General features: G+C 37.3%; 1 protein-coding gene across 6 annotated transcripts in view; it reads right to left on the bottom strand.

The window, feature by feature from the left end:
- LDLRAD4 (low density lipoprotein receptor class A domain containing 4) overlaps positions 1 to 22,073 on the bottom strand; it is a 597,062-nt gene that overhangs the window by 378,548 nt on the left and 196,441 nt on the right. The window contains exon 3 of one of the 6 annotated variants that reach the window (XM_066246384.1): positions 976 to 1,082. The exons of the other annotated variants lie outside the window; for them this stretch is intronic. The gene's annotated coding sequence lies outside the window, so the exon portion shown is untranslated. The remainder of the gene's footprint in view (positions 1 to 975; positions 1,083 to 22,073) is intronic. 6 annotated transcript variants of the gene reach the window in all.

A 22,073-nucleotide genomic window follows, 5' to 3' on the forward strand; every position in this document is an offset into this window, starting at 1 on the left:
CAGGTAATAACAAGTATTGGAGAGGCTGTGGAGAAAAAAGAACCCTCATTTACTGCTGGTGGGAATGTAAACTGGTATAGCCATTATGGAAGACAGTATGGTGATTATTCAAAAAATTAAAAATAGAATTACCATATGAACCAGCAATCCCTTTACTGGGTATCTAACCCAAAAAGTACTTGAAAATATTGGTACACAAAGACACATGCACTTCTATGCTCATCTCAGCATTATTCATGGTGCCCGAGACATGGAAACAAGCAAATTGTCCCTCAATAGAGGACTAGATAAAGATGTGACACATATATACAATGAAATACTACTCAGTCATAAAAAATGATGACATAGTGACATCTACGACAACATGGATGGACCTTGAGAACATTATACTGAGTGAAGTAAGTAAATCAGAAAAAGCTAAGAACTGTATGATTTCACACATAGGTGCAATATAAAAATGAGACTCATGGATATGGATAAAAGTGAAGTTGTTACCTAGGGGCGAGGTGAAGGGGAGGGAAGTAAAAATGGACAAATATATGGTGACAAAAAATGATTTGACTTTTGGTGATGGGCACACCATGCTATCAACAATTCAAATGCTACAGAGATGTTCACCTAAAAAGTATGTATTCTTATTGATCAATGTCACCCCATTAAATTTAATTTCAAAATTAAAATTAAAATTAAAAACAAATCAAGCATTTATATGAACTGTACCACCAGGTAACTAGATGGCAGATAAGGTGAAGTATCACCTTATAAAAATCCTCCAGACATTAAAAAAAAATGGATATAAAAAAAGACATAAAAAAGATAGACAAACATACATTCCATGATTCCCAATGAAAGAACACAACACATGTCCTAAACTTGTCAAAGAGACCTAAATCTGATCAAAGTTCTGAAGACAACTATCAATTTAGAGTAGTCACAGAGAGGATCACAGAGAACAGAAAAACATGGCAAACTCACCAGGACTATGCAAGTAGCAAAATCCAGAGTGAAGGAAACTGTAGGTCAGTGTGTTCCAGGTCTTTAACAAAGAAACTTCAAGGAAAACAAAGGGACAGACGGAGAGCCTGTAAATTAAAAGAAACTTAAAAATACATTGTTATTTTTAATTTGGAAAGATTATATCCATAGATTAAACTTCAATGAGAAAAAAATCAAAGAAATATCAGGAAATCATTATTATAAAAGTCAAGATAGAGGTTACTTTTGGATATTGCTGACACTGGAGATGTTATTGGGGCAAAATATCCACCCTAAATTGTCATAGAACTCAATGAAGGTTTACAGCATATCTATCATTATCTAACAATATGCACCCCAGCTTCCTAATGGCAACTGAACTGTACACTGAGGAAGATTAGCAAAATCCTCTGGAAAATTATTTTAAAACATATTTTACAAGTTTCCTTTATCCATTAACAGATTCTGGGATGAAAATACCAGCTGAATACTCTTGGATCACACCATCCAGAAGCATCAGATGGTCATTTACTGAATTTCCCCAAGTATAAGATGCTCCCATGTATAGACACACCTTAACTTTGGGGCTGAAATTTGATTAAAAATGTGTTATATTTATATAAAGTTATTGAACTCCAGTTTTACTCATCATAAAATTCATACAACTCCTCATTACTGTCAAAACTCCCATCCATTAGCTTGTCCTCATCTGTATCTGATGATGAATCACTGTCTTCAACAATGAGCACACAAACAAGCACAAAAAAAGCGGGAAATGAAAGTAAAAAAATCTACAACCATTGTATAAGACACACCCAGTTTTTAGATACCAAATTTTTTGAAAAGGGGTGCATCTAATATATGGGGAAATACGGTACCTGCCCCATCCTGAAGAAGGATGGTACTTAAGTACAGGCTCAGTTCTATTTGCACTTTTATTTAATGGAACTGTAAATCAGTTCAGACTGTCACTAGTTCTCTACATCTTCCCATTACTCAAATAAATGTGATTTCTAAATCATAGCACTCTACGTAAAAACTAAAAAGTGTACACCCTACAGCAGTGAGAGAACACTCCTGATTTACGTTCATTCCATCTGTTTGCTCCAAAATCAAACAAAAATTCATACCATTTCTAAGATCACGTTCCCTTTTTGTGAAAAAAAAATGTTGCAGCTAAATCAGCACAATAAAAATTTCAAGATAATAAATTTTGCTGTAATAAAATGACAATTTCATGTTGCATTTTCCAAAACAGTTCAATAAGTTAAACTTTAAATGTTTTTAGCCCTTTGAGTTAAGCCACTGATGTATTAATTAGGCAAAAAAGAATATTACCTGGAAAAGTGATGTCAGCAAGACAGCAGACTAAGAGACTCCAGGCCCTCATTCATCCACAGAAATATTAAAAAAATAATTCAGACTAGGTACATTAACTTTACAGCTGTCAAGCAAAGTCCCAATCAAAAAGCCACATTCAAAACAGTAGGAAATTTCATGGCAAACACTTGCCCCAACCTCTTCCCAACATGCTGTGACCTTTATCTGGAAGAGGTAGCAGCCCGGTTCCCAGTTCCCTCCCTTAAAACAGAGAAAGCAAAGCAGACCTAATGTGCAAAGTTCTAACTTTTCTGGGACTTGGTCTCTAAGGGATTGGTCTCTGTGTCACCTAACTCAGAGCTGAAATAGCAAAAAAGCAACAGATTTTGGAACTAAGGCTAGAGAAAACCCCAGGAAAGAGGAAACTTCAGTAAAAGCCACAAGGGGACTGACTACAAGACCCACAAAAATTTTGGCAAGAGATTACAAAAGAATAATACAACAGAACATGTAAGGCCAGGAGAAAAAGCCAAGGTGAGACACTTAGGAAATTAAGGCATTTAAAAGCAGCCATGTATATATGGGAAAGTCAAAAAGCACACACAAAGCACAGGCAAGACATATTCAGAAAAGGCCTGAGAAGACATTAGGCTTTCCTAGCTGGTTCAAAACAAAGCTCAAAACACATCCAACTAATCAGTGAAGATATTCCCTAGTAAGTAGTCATTCTGAAAATACAGGATAAAGTAGCTATGCCTTTTTTAAAATGCATAATTTTTTACAGAAAGCACAGGCAGCCAAAAACAGTAGGCATTCTATGTACTGTATGTCAATTATATCTCCACAAAATGGGTAGCAGAAAACCATGGCTCATTCAAAGGAAGAAAATAAAGTGGCACAAACTGTTCCTAAAGATATGTTGGTATCAAATATACCAGACAAAAATATTTAACATTAAGTACTTTAAATATGCTCAAAGAGCTAAAGAAAAACATAAACACGTACAGGGAATCAGAAAAACTATATGTCAACAAAATGAGAATATCAACAAAGAAACAGAAATTGTGAAGTAGAACCAAAAAGAAGTCCTGAAACTGACAAACACAATAACTGAATTGAAAATTTCACCAAAGGGGTTTAATAACAGACTCCAACAGGCAGAAGAAAGAATCAGAGAACTTGAAGACCTGTGATTTGAAATTCTTGATTTTGAGAAGCAAAAGGAAAAAAATTTAAGAAAAGTGAACAGAGCATAAAGAACTTATGTCAGACCAACTAGTAGAACATTTATTACTCATTAAGGGAATCCCAGAAAAAGGAGAAGGGCAGAGATTTAAAGAAATAATAGCCAATACTCTAGTTGCTCTTCAGATCGCATAAATCTGTCACCTTTTAAAAATATAATAGCCAAAAATTTCCCAAGTTTGAGAAAAGACATAGACCCACAACTCCAAATAGGATAAATACAAATAGACTGGAACACATTACATTCAAACTGCAGAAAGACAAAGAACTGTGAGGGCAGTATGAGAAAAGCAACCTATCACATACAACAGATCCTCAATAATATTATCAGTGGCTTTCTCAGCAGAAACCTAGCAAGCCAAATGCAACAATAAATTTAAAATGCCAAAATGGGACCCTATCTATCCCTCTCTCTGACTCTCTGTCTCTGTCAAAATAAATAAAATAAAATAAAATGCCAAAAGGGGTGAAGAAATGCCAACTGAGAATTCTATAACTGCCTAAATTGTCTTAGGAAAATTTAAGATACTCATTCCTAGGTAAACAACAGCTAATGTAATTCACTATCACTAGATCTGCCCTACAAGAAATGCTAATGGAAGTGCATCAAGCTGAAAAAAAAGGATACTAGACAGCTCAAAGCCATAGAAAAGTACAAAGTTTTCCATTAAAGGTCAAATATTAAAACAAGTAATATTGTAATTTTGTTTTGCAACCCCACTTTTTATTTTCCTATAGAACTTTAAAGACAAATGCATAAAAATAATTATAAATCTATGTTAATGAGTACACAATATACAAAAGTATGTATAATTAGCAGTATCAAGAACATGAAGTGGGGAGCAGAGATACAAAGAAGTGGAATATACATACATGCAATTGAAGTTAAATTGCTATTTAAAATAGATTGTTATAACTTTAGGATAATATATCTAATCCTCAAAGGACCAATTAAAAAAAAAGTTTCTAAAATATACTCCAAAGTAAACGAGAAAGGAGTTAAAACATGTCACTACCAAAAAAAATCAACTAACAAAACTGTAATGGAGGAAATAATGAACAAAAATGCTATAAGACAAATAGAAAACAAATAAAACAAAATAGCAAAAAATAAGTCCCCCCATCATAAGTAAATTAAACACACCAATCAACAGACAAAGGTTGGTAGAGTTTGGATTTTGTAAGAAAGTCCAACTCTATTCCATCTACAAAAGACTCACTTTGGATCTAGGAATAAAAATAGGTTGAAAAGATGGAAATAAATATTCCATGCAAATACTAATAAAAAAAGAGTAGGAATGGCTCCATTAAGTCAAAAACTTTATAAGAGACACAAAAATGATTGGAGATAAATGAAATAAAGACTAGAGAAATATAAGAGAAAATCAATTAAACCAAGAGTGGGTTCTTCAAAAAGATCAACTATTTGAAAATATTAAAGATGAGAGAACCCTCCCTAACTCATTCTATGAATCCAGAATTACTCTAATACCAAAGCTATACAAAGACACTATAAGAAAATAAAACTACAGAAAATAAAACTACAGACCAATAATCCCATATGAACATTAATACAAAAATTCTTAACAAGATACTAGGAAAACAAATTCAACAGCATATTAACAGGATTATACAACATGGTGAAATATAATTTATAGCTTGAATACAAGGGTAATTTGACATATAAAACTCAATCAGTGTAATACAACACATTAACAAATGATAAAAAAATTTAAAAAGCACATGGTCATCTCAACTAACGTAGAAAAAAAATCACTTGATAAAAGTCAACACCCATTCATGATAAAAACACTCAACAAATTAGAAATAGAGAAAAACACCACAACATTATAAAGGCCATTTGTGAAAAACTCAAAGCTAATATCATATTCAATGGTGAAAGACTGAAAGCTTTTCCTCTAATATTGGGAACAGGACAACTTTCACCACTTTCATTCAATATAGTACTAAAAGTCCTAGCCAGAGCAATTTGGCATGAAAAAGAAATAAAAGGCATCCAAATTGAAAAAGAATTAAAATTATCTTTATTCACAAATGGCATAACCCCATATGTGAGAAAATCCTAAAGATTCCACACAAATACAGTAAAGTTGCAGAATAAAAAAACTCAACTCAAAAATACCTATACACTAAAAATGAACAATATGGAAAAGAAATTAAGAAAACAATTCCACTTAAAATAGCACCAAAGGAATAAAATATTTAGAAATAAACTTAAGTGCATGAAATATTTATATGCTAAAGACAAAAAACACTGCTGAAATTAAAGATATCAATAAATAAAAAGACATCCAATGTTCATAAGTTAGAAGACAGTATTTTTAAGAAGATTTAATATTGTTAAGATATCAATACTATACAGTAATTCCATGGATTCAGTGCAAGCCCTATCAAAATTTCAATGATTTTTGCTCAGACCATCCAATGGGCAAAGAACAATCTTTTCCAAAAATGGACTGAGAAAACTAAATATCCATATGCAAAAGGATAAAATTGAATCTTTCTTTAATACCATATATAAAAATTAACTCAAAATAAATTAAACTTAAATGTAGCTAAAACTATAAAACTCTTAAAAGAAAAAACATAGGGAGAAGTCTCATGACATTGAATTCAACAGTCATTTGTTAAATGTGACACCCAAAACACAGATGACAAAAATAATAATAAATTGGACTTCATCAAAATTTAAAATTTGTACATCAAAGGACATTATCAAGAGAGTGAAAAGCTGATGCACAGTATTAGAGAAAACATTTCAGATAACATACAGGATAACATATTGATATTCAAAAAATATAAAGAACCTACAACCCAAAAACAAAAAATCAAACAAACTGAATAAATTATAGGAAAAGGACTTAAATAGATATTTCTACAAAGAAGATATACAAATAACCAATAAGCACAAGAGAAGATGTTCAACATCACAAATCATTAGGAAAATGCAAATCATAACCACAATGAGATACCACTTCACACCCATTAGATTGACTATTACCAAAAAGAAAGGAAAGAAAAAAGGAGAAGGGGAGAGGATGGGGAGAAAAATAAAAGACAGAAAATAAGAGTTGGCAAGGACATGGAGAAATATAAACACTTATGCATTGCAGATGGAAATGAAGAATGGTACAGCAGCTGTGAGAGACAACATGGCAATTCCTCAAGGAAATTGAACAGAGAATTACCATATACTCAATTAATTCTACTTCTGAGTATATGTGTACATGTGAACAGATATGTGTACACCAATGTTCATGGAGGCATTAGTCGTAGTAACCAAAAGGTGGAAACATCCCAAGTGTCCTTCAGCTGATCATCAACAGATAAACAAAATGAGGTATACACACATAATATGGGATTTTATTCAACCTTTAAAAAGAAAGGAATTCTGACATTTGGTACAACTTTGATGGATGAATCTTAAAAACATCATGCCAAGTAAAATAAGCCAGACACAAAAGGAAAATACCATAGATTCCAATCATATGAAGTACCTAAAGTAGTTAAATTCATAGGAACAAAGTAGAATGGTGGTTTCTATCAGGGCAGGGGAGGAAAAAATGGGGACCTAATGTTTAATATAACAAAGTTTCAGTTTGAAAAGAAGAAAAAGTTCTGGAGATGGATAGTGTGATTAGTTGACAAACACTATAAATGTACTTAATGTCATGGAACTCTACAATCAAAAATGGTTAAAATGGTAAATTTTATTATGTATATTTAACTAAAATATTAAAAAGTTAAAATACCATATTAACAAATCTCTAACTCTAGAAAATAGAATTGAGTGATTTTTATTTCCTTTTAAATTATTTATTTTTATTTTGAAAGTGTTTTCATAATCTTTTATTACCATCTTAATAATAAAAGAAAAATTTTATTATTTTTTTATAATAAATTTTTATTAATGGTAATGGGATGACATTAATAAATCAGGGTACATATATTCAAAGAAAACATGTCTAGGTTATTTTGTCATTAAATTATGTTGCAAACCCCTCGCCCAAAGTCAGATTGTCTTCCGCCACCCTCTATCTAGTTCTCTGTGCCCCTCCCCCTCCCCCTAACTCTCTCCCTCCCTCCCTCCCATGTCCTCCCTCCCCCCACCCTTGGTAACCACCACACTCTTGTCCATGTCTCTTAGACTCATTTTTATGTTCCACCAATGTATGGAATCATGTAGTTCTTGTTTTTTTCTGATTTACTTATTTCACTCCTTATAATGTTATCAAGATCCCACCATTTTGCTGTAAATGATCTGATGTCATCATTTCTTATGGCTGAGTAGTATTCCATAGTGTATATGTGCCACATCTTCTTTATCCAGTCTTCTATTGAAGGGCTTTTTGGTTGTTTCCATGTCTTGGCCACTGTGAACAGTGCTGCAATGAACATGGGGCTACATGTGTCTTCACGTATCAATGTTTCTGAGGTTTTGGGGTATATACCCAGTAGAGAGATTGCTGGGTCATAAGGTAGTTCTATTTGCAGTTTTTTGAGGAACCACCATACTTTCCTCCATAATGGTTGTACTACTTTATTTACAGTCCCACCAACAGTGAATGAGGGTTCCTTTTTCTCCACAGCCTCTCCAACATTTGCTATTACCCGTCTTGTTGATAATAGCTAATCTAACAGGAGTGAGGTGGTATCTCATTGTAGTTTTGATTTGCATTTCTCTAATAACTAATGAAGCTGAGCATCTTTTCATATATCTGTTGGCCATTTGTATCTCTTCCTGGGAGAAGTGTCTGTTCATGTCCTCTTCCCATTTTTTTATTGGATTGTTTGTTTGTTTGTTGTTGAGTTTTATGAGTTCTTTGTAAATTTTGGATATTAGGCCCTTATCTGAGCTGTCGTTTGTAAATATCATTTCCCATTTAGTTGGCTGTCTGTTTATTTTGATATCAGTTTCTCTTGCTGAGCAAAAACTTTTAATTCTGATGTAGTCCCATTCATTTATCTTTGCCTTCACTTCTCTTGCCATTGGAGTCAAGTTCATAAAATGTTCTTTAAAACCCAGGTCCATGATTTTAGTACCTATGTCTTCTTCTATGTACTTTATTGTTTCAGGTCTTATATTTAGGTCTTTGATCCATTTTGAATTAATTTTAGTACACGGGGACAGGCTGTAGTCGAGTTTCATTCTTTTGCATGTGGCTTTCCAGTTTTCCCAACACCATTTGTTGAAGAGGCTTTCTTTTCTCCATTGTGTGTTGTTGGCCCCTTTATCAAAGATTATTTGACCATATATATGTGGTTTTATTTCTGGGCTTTCTATTCTGTTCCATTGGTCTGAGTGTCTATTTTTCTGCCAATACCATGCTGTTTTGATTATCGTGGCCCTATAATATAGTTTAAAGTCAGGTATTGTAATGCCCCCAGCTTCATTCTTTTTCCTTAGGATTGTTTTGGCTATTCGGGGTTTTTTATAGTTCCATATAAATCTGATGATTTTTTGTTCCATTTCTTTAAAAAATCTCATAGGGATTTTGATGGGAATTGCATTAAATTTGTATATTGCTTTGGGTAATATGGCCATTTTGATTATATTTATTCGTCCTATCCAAGAACAAGGAATATTTTTCCATCTCATTGTATCTTTTTCGATTTCCCTTAACAATGCTTTGTAATTTTCATTATATAGGTCCTTTACGTTCTTTGTTATGTTTATTCCTAGGTATTTTATTTTTTTTGTTGCAATCGTGAAGGGGATTATTTTTTTGAGTTCGTTTTCTAATATTTCATTGTTGGCATATAGAAAGGCTATGGACTTTTGTATGTTAATTTTGTATCCTGCGACCTTACTGTATTGGTTTATTGTTTCTAATAATCTTTTTGTGGAGTCCTTCGGGTTTTCGATGTATAGGATCATATCATCAGCAAAAAGTGATACCTTTACTTCTTCTTTTCTGATATGGATGCCTTTTATTTCTTTGTCTTGTCTGATTGCTCTGGCCAGAACTTCTAGCACCACGTTAAATAAGAGTGGAGAGAGTGGACAACCCTGTCTTGTTCCTGATTTAAGGTAGAAAGTCCTCAGTTTTATGCCGTTTAATAGGATGTTGGCTGATGGTTTATCATATATGGCCTTTATCATGTTGAGATATTTTCCTTCTATACCCATTTTGTTGAGAGTCTTAAACATAAAATTGTGTTGTATTTTATCAAAAGCCTTTTCTGCATCTATTGATAAGATCATGTGGATTTTGTTCTTTGTTTTGTTGATATGGTGTATTACGTTAACCGTTTTGCGTATGTTGAAACATCCTTGAGATTCTGGGATGAATCCCACTTGATCATGATGTATTATTTTTTTAATATGTTGTTGTATTCGGTTTGCCAGTATTTTGTTTAGTATTTTAGCATCTGTATTCATTAGAGATATTGGTCTGTAGTTTTCTTTCTTTGTGCCATCCTTGCCAGGTTTTGGTATGAGGGTTATGTTGGCCTCATAGAATGTGTTTGGAAGTATTGCTTCTTCTTCAATTTTTTGGAAGACTTTGAGTAGAATAGGAACCAAGTCTTCTTTGAATGTTTGATAGAATTCATTAGTATAACCGTCTGGGCCTGGACTTTTATTTTTGGGGAGGTTTTTAATAGTTTTTTCTATTTCCTCCCTGCTGATTGGTCTGTTTAGGCTTTCTGCTTCTTCATGACTCAGTCTAGGAAGGTTGTATTGTTCTAGGAATTTATCCATTTCTTCTAGATTGTTGTATTTGGTGGCATATAATTTTTCATAGTATTCTACAATAATTCTTTGTATATCTATGATGTCTGTGGTGATCTCTCCTCTTTCATTTTGGATTTTATTTATTTGAGTCCTGTGCCTTTTTTCCTTGGTGAGTCTTGCCAAGGGTTTGTCAATTTTGTTGATCTTTTCAAAGAACCAGCTCCTTGTTTTATTGATTTTTTCTATAGTTTTTCTGTTCTCTATTTCATTTATTTCTGCTCTGATTTTTATTATCTCCTTTCTTTGGCTGGTTTTGGGTCGTCTTTGTTCTTCTTTTTCTAGTTCCTTAAGGTGTGAAGTTAAGTGGTTTACTTCGGCTCTCTCTTGTTTGTTCATATACGCCTGAAGTGATATGAGCTTTCCTCTTATTACTGCTTTTGCTGCATCCCAGAGATTCTGATATGTCGTATTTTCATTTTCATTTGTCTGTATATATTTTTTGATCTCTGCGCTTATTTCTTCTTTGACCCATTCATTTTTTAGAAGTATGTTGTTTAGTTTCCACATTTTTGTGGGTTTTCCCCCCTCTTTTTTGCAGTTGAATTCTAGTTTCAAGGCTTTATGATCAGAAAATATGCTTGGTACAATTTCAATTTTTCTAAATTTGCTGATATTGTCTTTGTGGCCCAACATATGGTCAATTCTTGAGAATGTTCCATGTACACTAGAGAAAAATGTATACTCTGTCGCTTTGGGATGAAGTGTCCTGTAGATGTCTATCATATCCAGGTGCTCTAGTATTTTGTTTAAGGCCACTATGTCTTTGTTGATTCTCTGTTTGGATGACCGATCTAGAGCCGTCAGCGGTGTATTGAGGTCTCCAAGTATGATTGTATTTTTGTTAGTTTTTGTTTTAAGGTCAATAAGTAGCTGTCTTATATATTTTGGTGCTCCTTGGTTTGGTGCATATATATTAAGGATTGTTATGTCTTCTTGATTCAACTTCCCCTTAATCATTATGAAATGACCATTTTTGTCTCTGAGTACTTTTTCTGTCTTGTAGTCAGCATTATTAGATATGAGAATTGCTACACCTGCCTTTTTTTGGGTGTTGTTTGCTTGGAGTATTGTTTTCCAGCCTTTCACTTTGAATTTGTTTTTATCCTTGTTGCTTAGATGTGTTTCCTGTAGGCAGCATATAGTTGGATTTTCTTTTTTAATCCATTCTGCTACTCTGTGTCTTTTTATTGGTAAGTTTAATCCATTTACATTTAGTGTAATTATTGACACTTGTGGGTTCCCTACTGCCATTTTATAAATTGCTTTCTGTTAGTTTTGTATCTAGTTTGATTCTTCTCTTTTGTTTTTCTATCATTTGTTTTTGTTTGTTTGTGTTCCATACTTCTTTCCTCTGTTGCTACCTTTTTTAAGTCCAGTGTTTTTGTGGTGGTTTTTTCAAGGGTGGTTACCATTAAGTAATGAAAAGGGTACCTACCATATTCATTGTAGTACCCTATCTTATAAGTATTTCTGCACTTCATCGTCCTTTGCTACTGTTAATCTCCATCCTCGCCCCCCTTTTTTTCCTTTGTTGTCACAGTTTAAGTTTGGTTTTATTGTGTTCTTGGTGGAGCTGTTACTTGTGGTGTTGTTTTCTTTTGTTCTTTGAATCTGGTTGGAAAACCCCCTTTAGTATTTCCTGGAGTGGGGGCTTTCTGTTGATAAATTCTCTCATCTTTTCTGTATTTGTGAATGTTTTTATATCTCCTTCATACTTGAAGGATAGCTTTGATGGGTATAGTATTCTTGGCTGAAAGTTCCTCTCTTTCAGGGCTTTAAATATTGGGGTCCACTATCTTCTAGCTTGTAGAGTTTCTGCTGAGAAATCTGATGATAATCTAATAGGCCTTCCTTATTATGTTGTACTCTTCTTTTCCCTGGCTGCCTTGAGAATTTGTTCTTTGTCATTGGTTTGTGTCATCTTTATTATGATGTGCCTTGGAGTGGGTTTGTTGGGGTTAAGAAAACTCGGTGTTCTGTTTGCTTCTTGAATTTGAGGCTTTAGTTCTTTCCACAGGCTTGGGAAGTTCTCATCTATTATTTGTTTGAGTATATTCTCCATTCCATTTTCTTTCTCTTTTCCCTCTGATATACCTATTATTCTTATGTTATTCTTTCTGATGGAGTCAGACAATTCCTGTAGGGCTTTCTCGTTTTTTATTATTTTTGAGTCTCTTTCTTCTTCTCTCTGTTGTGCCTCAAGTTGTTTGTCTTCTATTTCACTAATCCTATCTTCAATCTGGGCTGTTCTGTTAGCTAAGCATGTTACCTCGTTTTTCAGCTTGTGAATTGAGTTTTTCATTTCTGTTTGATTTGTTTTTATAGTTTCAATTTCCTTGGTAATATATTCTTTGTGTTCATTGAGTTGTTTTCTGATCTCCCTATATTGCCTTTCTGTGTTTTCTTGTATATCTCTGAGTATTTTTAAGATTTCTATTTTAAATTCTCTGTCATTTAGCTCCAAGGCTTCCAATATGTTAAGTCTTTTCTCCATAGATTTTTCCACATCTATTTGTGTTACCTCTCTTTCTTTTGTATCCATAATATTCGATTTCCTCTTTCTTATCGGCATCTGAGGGTGGTCTTGTTGATAGCACTAATTAGAATTAATAATGAGTAAAAAGTAAAAAAAAAAAAAGGTAAAACACCCCACAAAAAAAAACAGTAATAATTTATTATTTCCCCCTTTCTTTCTTTCTTCTCTTTCCCTCCTCTTCCCTCCTCAGGGAAATATTGTGCCTATAATGGAGGGCCTGATTTGGGGTGAAGAGTTCAAGGGGCAAAAAAAGGGAGTAGGGACCTACTAAACGCAAAAAAAAAAAAAAAAAGGAAGAAAATCTTAGACAAGCATAAGATGATTTGCTTGTAAGTGATGGTCAACTAAGAGAAATAATGAGAGGGATAAGAGGGAACCAGAAAAAAGGAACAAAAAAGAATAATAAAGAAGAAAAAAAATAAAAATAATAAGTAAAAATCTGTTGTATTAAGTGGAGCGAAGATTAAATACAATGGAGACCTTGGGTTGGGAGGACCCAAAATGCCACAAAAATAAATAAACAAGAAAAAAAATAAAAACAAAAGCAAAAAAGAGAAATAAAGCCAAAAAAAAGCCTTGAGTCCCAAATTAACTAATTTGTTCGTGATTGAGGATTATATGGGAGGAAAGTAAAATGAGAAAAGAAAAAATGAATAGAAAGGAAAAAATAAGAAAAAGAGAAAAACGAAGGAAGAAATAAAATAGGAAGAGAAAAAAACAAAATAAAGCAAGACAAAAAAAAAAACAAAAGAGGAGAGAGTGAGAGTTAAGTGTTTTGGAGTATAACCTTAAAGGAGGGTGAGGATGAAGAAGAGAAATAAAGTGCAACACTCATGGGTAGTGTAGTTCAAGAAAGGGGAAGCATAAGATGGGCAGAGAATAGAAGGACCGAGGTGGAGGAAATAAAGGCAATAAGATAGAAGAAACAAACAACAACAAAAAAAAAATTAGTGGATCAAGTTGTAAAGTCTGTGGATTTTTCTTGATTTTGAGAGGTTAACTTCTTCCTTTTTCTTTTCTCTCCCTCTTCCTGGTCGGTGACTCTGTAACCCAGGCTCTGCCCCTGTGTCACACTTAGGTAGGGATTGCAGTTGATGGGATTCTATGGCAATGTCATATAATTGGCTTTAGTCTTGTTGGTAGTCAAGGCTTGTTGGCGTTTGCAGGGTCCAACGATGAGAGAGTTTGCTTTCCTGGAGTCTCTCTCCTAGTCCCCCCTTTCTGAATTAGCAGCCTGGTGATCCAGCTATAAGGCTGCAACTGCTTCTGCCTGGGGAGTAAGAGGCTCAAAGAGCTGGGAAATCCCCACTCTATCCCCACTCAGTGCAAGGCTTTGGGAAAGGCTCTGACAGTCAGGGCCTCCAGTTTAATCAGGCGGGGGTGGGAGTCAATTGTTGTCAAGGTGACTGTTCAGCGCCTATCATTTAGTTGGACCTCTCAACCCAGGCTTTCCACACTTTGTAGCCTGTTTTTGCAGGGAAGAAGAGGCACTAGTCTCTGCTTGCAACTAGTGTAGTATAGATCTTATTATCTGCCAAGTCCTTCTTGTTAGCGTTTATCCCTGAATATGGAGGCTCTATCAATCAGAAGTTGCCCCCGCCCCTTTAGCGAGAGGCACTAAAAAATATCACGCCTCTTGTCTTGGATCGCTAAACTGAGAGAGATCTTATCAATTAGAACCGAGGGTGCGCAGATTTCATGGGTTAAGCTAGTTTCAGTGATTGGGTCGCAGCTGTGCTTCCGAAGGTATTTTAGGCTGCCTGCGCGCGCCCCTCCCCCAACGCTTGATTGTTAGCTTGAATGGCTGGGTGAGGTGCCCCGCCCACGGAGAGAATCTCCCAAGCCTCACCCGCTGGCCCTGCCGCTGGCGGCTGGATTGCACCAGGCTCAGGATAATGGAGCACCCTGGGTGTGCGGGCCAGTAGGGCGCTCTGGGCGCGTGGAATGCCCAAGGCACGCGCGCGAATGGGGTGCTCTGGGCACCGGTGACTGGCGACTCTCACTCGCAGTGTGCGGGCCGCTGGTCCCAACCGGACCAGGCGCGTGCGCGGCTGCTCGCGGCGGCGGCTCGCAGCTCCCAAGTGTGGGTTGACTCACCACAGGCGCACTTCCTCGCGGCTTGAATGAACGTCCCTGCGGTAAATTCCTCCACACCCTTGTCTCTCAGATTCAAGTGATAACAGTCCTTTCGCTATCAGTTTGTGTGGAACTCCGGAATGCTCCGAGGATAAATTTTTCTGTTTCTAGTTGATAAATTTGTTGTGATTTAGGGGAGAGCTGTCGGACGCGCTGCTCACGGCGCCATTTCCGTGACGTCACTCTCCATTTTATTATTTTAAAAGAAAGAATATCAGCATTACATTCCGTTACTGTATTTTTCTGGCCGTTTATAGTTTATGTTTTTATGCAAATTTTTTACCTTTACATATGAAAAAAAAACACAGATGGACATCCAAGATGGCGGTGGAGTAGGTGGAGGCTACACTCACCTCCTCCTAGGACCAAACTGGAATTACAACTAAATTTAAAAATAATCATCCTGAGCCCTGGCCGGTTGGCTCAGCAGTAGAGCATCGGCCTGGCGTGCGGGGGACCCGGGTTCAATTCCCGGCCAGGGCACATAGGAGAAGCATCCATTTGCTTCTCCACCCCCCCCCCTCCTTCCTCTCTCTCTCTTCCCCTCCCGCAGCGAGGCTCCATTGGAGCAAAGATGGCCCGGGCGCTGGGGATGGCTCCTTGGCCTCTGCCCCAGGCGCTAGAGTGGCTCTGGTTGCGGCGGAGCGACGCCCCGGAGGGGCAGAGCATCGCCCCCTGGTGGGCAGAGCGTTGCCCCTGGTGGGCGTGCCGGGTGGATCCCGGTCGGGCGCATGCGGGAGTCTGTCTGTCTCTCCCCGTTTCCAGCTTCAGAAAAAATACAAAAAAAAAAAAAAAATCATCCTGGATAACCAAGTGAAGACTCACTGAAGAGGAGTCTTATAACTAAGGACTCAGAAGAAGCCGCATCATGACTAATAGGACGGGGAAACAAAAGGGCTGGCCCAGCTCCTATGGAGGGCAACTGAGGTTTTGAAGGGATATCTCAGCTACAGGGGGTGGGAGTGTGGCAGAATTTTCCCCTGACAAGCATGGGGCCTAAACCCCAAACTGAGCTCCCCAGACCAGAGCACCAGAGCCAGAAGAGGTGCCCAAATAACATCCAGCTGTGAAAAGCAGTGGAGTTTCTGTCCATCAGAGAAAGACAGCTAGAGATGTAGGCACCCTTTAAAAAGGCTAATGCACAAAATTTTCATTCTCCGTCACTCACCCAGGATCTTGTGGAGGGAGGGCAAAGCAGACTACAGACAAGTGAGGGGAGTCTGGGATTTGTGGCTCTGGGGACCCCTGTGTTGAATCGTTCTCCAATACTGTAGACACCATCTTTCTTGGGTAGAGTAGATCACTCCCTTCCCTGTGGCATCAGCCTGGGAAAAGGAACTGTCCCATCCCCTAGACTCCTTCTCACCACACATAGCAGAGATTAGGACCTGCTGAGAAGTCCATTGCCTTGACCAGGGTGTAGTGGTCTGGACAGACTAAGATAGTGTCAGTGACTCAGTTTTCTGGCTTTGAGGCAGAGGCCATTCACCCCACTTTCTGTGAACCTAACTGATGCTTCCCCCTCATGAAAGATTCAACAGAACCACCCTCCTGGCTTCCACCAGACCCATCCTCTAGGCCAGAGGACCCCAAACTACGGCCCGCGGGCCACATGCGGCCCCCTGAGGCCATTTATCTGGCCCCCGCTGCACTTCCAGAAGGGGCACCTCTTTCATTGGTGGTCAATGAAAGGAGCACATTAGCCAAAAGCAGGCCCATAGTTCCCATTGAAATACTGGTCAGTTTCTTGATTTAAATTTACTTGTTCTTTATTTTAAGTATTGTATTTGTTCCCATTTTGTTTTTTTACTTTAAAATAAGATATGTGCAGTGTGCATAGGGATTTGTTCATAGTTTTTTTTATATTCCGGCCCTCCAATGGTCTGAGGGACAGTGAACTGACCCCCTGTGTAAAACATTTGGGGACCCCTGCTCTAGGTTCTAGAGACCCCACCTGCCCAACTGCTAGTGGCTCTGCCACTGAATCCAGGACAGAGTCCAGTGGCTCTTTGGTGAGAGCCACACTCACCACCTTCCCTTAAGTCTGACTGGCACCTTCCCCTCATGGGAGATCCAGTAGCCCCATCTTCCTGACTCCACCAGAGGCCGTTTCAGTGTCTGAGCCTAAAAAGCAGCCAGCAAGCAGACGCAACTGGAAGTGGATCTCAAGGTGCCTTGGGACTTTCGCTGACCTGCCCCCAGGACCAGTGCTGGTAAAAGTCAGCTTTGGTGCACAGCTTGGTCCTCCCTGTGCACATCCAAGCCCAGCAGAGGCAGCCACAAATCATGGGTTGCTTGTAGGTCCTAACCGGTTGCCAAAAGCCAGGTACAGACAGCACTTGACATTGGCTGGCACCACAGTTGCTCCCACAAGACCCAGACCAAACACATCCAGAAGCCAGATTCAGACAACATCAGAACAGGATCCAATAAGCATCACATGCAGCATATTCAAAGGGAGGGCTTGGTGGGCACCAAATCCAGCTGAGATGAATTCTACTTAATGTGGTGGGCACCAGCACAGCAGTTTGCATACTATTGTCAGAATTTAGCCTCAGTCAGCCAGCCTGGTGGTCAATCCCATGCAAAAATGGACTAATAGCAGCCAAGATTCAATTATAACATGAGGTCCACATAACCCATACAAGGGACATTCCTGGAGCATCCAGCTCAGGTAATCAAAGAGACTGTGCCACTGAATCCCACAGGACAGCTACTGCAAGTCCACCCCACAAGGACTGGGAGTTATAGCAAATTTATCTAATACACAGAAACAAATAAAAAGCAGCAGTCAAAATGGGAAGAAAGCTTGACCTGTGGTGGCGCAGTGGATAAAGCATCAACCTGGAAATGCTGAGGTTGCCAGTTCGAAACCCTGGGCTTGCCTGGTCAAGGCACATATGGGAGTTGATGCTTCCAGCTCCTCCCCCCTTCTCTCTCTCTGTCTCTCCCTCTGCTCTCTAAAATGAATAAATTAAAAAATTTTTTTAAATGGGAAGAAAAAGAAACAGGCCCCAAATGAAAGAACAGGATAACTCTCCAAAAAAACAGATAAATGAAATGGAGGACAGCAACTTATCAGATATAGAGTTCAAAGTCATGGACATAAGGATGCTCAAGGAAACTAGTAAGAATTATAACAGCATGAATAAATATATAGAAATAATAAAAAAGAATTACTCATAAATGAAGAATGCAATATCTGACATCAAGAATACACCAGAAGGACCTGATCTTTGGTGGCACAGTGGGTAAAGCATCGACCTGGAACATTGAGGTTGCCCGTTCAAAATCCTGGGCTTGCCTGGCCAAGGCACATATGGGAGTTGATGCTTCCTTCTCTCCCTCTCCTCCTCCTCTCTCTCTCTTTCTCCCCCCCCCTTCTCTCTAAAATGAATAAAGTCTTAAAAATTGCATTTGCTTTAAAAAATAAAATAATACACTAGGGGGAATGGAAAGTAGGTTGGATGAAGCAGAGCATCAAATCAGTGACTTGAAAAACAAGGTAGAAAATAACACCCAATCAGAGCAACAAAAACAGAAGAAAGAAAGAAAGAAAGAAAGAAAGAAAGAAAGAAAGAAAGAAAGAAAGAAAGAAAGAGAGAGAGAGAAAGAGAGGAAGGAAGGAAGGAAGGAAGGAAGGAAGGAAGGAAGGAAGGAAGGAAGGAAGGAAGGAAGGGAGGAAGGAAATGAAGGAAAAAATTTAAAAGAATGGGGATAGTTTAAGGGATCTTTGGATCAACATGAAGTATAAAAACATTTGTATCATACTGGTACAAGAAGGAGAAGAGAGTGAGCAAGGGATTGAGAACCTATTTAAAGAAATAATGACCAAAACTTCCCTAACCTGGTGAAGGAAAAAGACATACAAGTCTAAAAAGCACACAGAGTCCCAAACAGGATGGACCCAAAGAGGCCCACACCAAGACACACCATAATTAAAATGAAAAAGGTTAAAGGCAAAGAAAGAATCTTAAAAGACACAAAAGAAAGACAGTTACCTTCAAAGGAGCTCCCATAAGACTGTCACCTGATTTCTCAACAGAAACATTTTAAGCCAGAAGGGATTGGCATGAAACATTCAAAGTGATGAAGAGATCTACAACCAAGACTACCCAATAAGGATATATTATAAAATTGAAAAAGAAATAAAGATCTTCCCAGACAAGAAAAAGCTAAAGGAAACTGTTACCACCACAGCAGTTTTACAAGAAATGTTAAAGGGCCTGCTTTAAGTTGAAAAAGAAGAAGGAAGGAAGGAAGGAAGGGAAGAAGGAAGGAAGGAAGAAAAGAAGGAAAGAAGGAGGAAGGGAGGGAAGGATGGATGGAAGGAAGGAAGGGAGGGAGGGAGGGAGGAAGGGACGGAGGGACGGAGGAAGAAAGAAAGGAAACATGGTTAAAAAACTAAAATGTCAATAAATATGTAGCTATCAATAATTACTTTAAATGCAAATGGCCTAACTGCTACAATCAAAAGACACAGGGTAGCTGAATGGATAAAAAAGCAACACCCATATGCATGCTATCTACAAGCAACCCACCTTAGAACAAAAGATACAGACTGAAAATAAAGGGATGGAAAAGATATTTCATACAAATGGAAATTAAAGGACACAAAGAGTAATGGATACACAAAGAAACAGATTTCAAAAGATGACATGTTCACCATATTACACATCAATTTTTGAAAAGCCTTCATTTTAATCAGCAAATGTTATTTACAAGCTGCAATGGAAAATAATTCCTGATATACAGGAAATAAAATTATCAAATGCCTCCCTCTTCCCTACCAAAATACGCTGATATGTCACTGGTATTATAAATTAAGCATAAACAAAATTTTTAACTAAATTATGAATGCTTCAAAAAAAAATGTGTCCTTTCCTTCATCCAACCCAAAACAGACACATACAAAAACACACAGAAAACCCCCAAGACTCACCATTGTCTTCTTCAGAAAAAACAAAGTCAATGGAAATTATCATTAGAAAATAACATCATCTTTCCTATCTATTCTCCACCCTGAGCTGAGTCTCCCACAAATCTACACAGCTAAAAATAAACAAACAAAAAAAACATACAAGTCAGAATTGTGTACAGAACACATACGTACAGACAACTAAGTTTGATCATACAATTAGCCTTATTTTTTATACAGAGAAGCAACCATCAATAATTTCTGAAAACTAAACTGTTCTTTGCCAAATGAAGAACATGGCACACTTCCGATCTATTTTTACCAGAACCTTATCTTTACAGAGTAAACATATGTGTGAGAGTAACCTTTACACTCTCAGAAACATTCACAAACAAATCCACCAATAATGTATTCAAGAAGGGCACAGAAATGTGCAGGGCTAAGGATCCTGCCAGTCAACAGCAGCAGTCTCTGATTTTAAATATTTGAACACATTTCTTAATGAGTCAAGTTCTAAAAAGAAAAAGTTAAGGAAAAATAGAAAAAAAAATGGTACATGACATAAAAACATCATCACGTTCAGAACAGTTGCAAGAAAGACAGTAGATAAAACAAAGCCTTATCTACCTATAGTCTCCTTTTTAGATCAAAGAAGGAAGGAAAAAATAGAAGAAGAAGAAAGGAAAGAGGAGAGGTAGTGAGGGAAGGAAGGAAGAAAGTTGAAGCTGTAGAAGATCATGAAGTTCTTAATAATCCACTAAATGAAGGTGCAAAAATTTTCCAAAAGCATCACTTGTTATTTAGATGTATCTACCTCTATAAGGAATATCCAATGAAAGCAACAAGATTCCTTTTACTATACAACTACGCTTCTGTGACTATAATTCAGTCCTGAAGAGACGCCATGGCATAGTGAGCATAAGTTTTTAAACTTAGTTTTGAATCCTTACTCTGCCTGTTGCTGAGTGACAATAATTAAATTATTTAACCTTTGTGAAACTACTTTTCTTATCCAAAATAACAAATACAACTTTTTCCTTCTCCTCCGGATATCAAACAAACACAAAAGAACAATGAAAAAAGTTGTATGGAACTTTCAAACTCCATTTTCTATGCAACTAGGAGACAGAGACAGTCCATAAAGTACAAACTAACCTGTAAAAACTAAGAGGCAACAAAGATTGGGCAGAAATTGCATAGGGGAAAGCAAAGAAGAAAGACACGGAGAAACGAAAGGATTTAGGGTTGGAAGATCCCATGCACCACAAACAAAAACATTCTGGAACATGAAGATCACATCCTGAAGAACACAAGCTATATCCCATGGCAGAAGAAAGGAAGTAGCAGAAGACCTCCAGGTTTGAACCTATCGACATAGGTTCAAAAAATCAGAAGAGGCCTGACCTGTGGTGGCGCAGTGGATAAAGTGTCGACCTGGAAATGCTGAGGTTGCTGGTTCGAAACCCTGGGCTTGCCTGGTCAAGGCACATATGGGAGTTGATGCTTCCAGCTCCTCCCCACCTTCTCTCTCTGTCTCTCTCTCTCCCTTTCTCTCTCTCCTCTCTAAAAAATGAATAAATAAAATTTAAAAAAAAAATCAGAAAAGATGAGACTGTTCAAAAAATCTCAGAGCTGGAGAAAAAAATCTCAGAGCTGGTAAAAGAAAACTCATGGATGAGCCATATTGGTAGGAAACAGCCCTATCTCTGATCCCGCAGATGTGGAGGGAGACACTGGAATGTGCAGTCTGGAAAGAGACACTGGAAGCTTCCTCATAACTTTCACAAAAAGCTCGCTTGGGAAACCCAACTCACTCAACAATGAGTTTTTAAAAAGGAATTGTAAAAGCAATCTAAAAAATACTCTATGAAAAAAATGTAAAAGAGACCAAGAATACCCCCCGGAAAATTGCCATTGGACAGATAAAGCTGTGACCAAATATTTTGCCATAAAATGTTAAAACTTTAAAAGGCAACCATTTCTATGAAAACAAAGGGGGAGGGGAAAAGACCACAAAATACAAACGTAAGAATTCAAAATAGAAATGGTAAGAATCCAGAGGAGATAGATAAAAAACATGACCTGGAAAAAAATCAGAAAAAAACTTAGGTAAAAGAACTCACAGAAATTAAGATGACTTTCAAATGAGCACAAGACAGAAAAGATATTGCAGAAAACTAAGGGCT

This window comes from Saccopteryx bilineata, chromosome 11, assembly GCF_036850765.1.
Source record: "Saccopteryx bilineata isolate mSacBil1 chromosome 11, mSacBil1_pri_phased_curated, whole genome shotgun sequence".
Lineage (NCBI taxonomy): Eukaryota > Metazoa > Chordata > Mammalia > Chiroptera > Emballonuridae > Saccopteryx > Saccopteryx bilineata.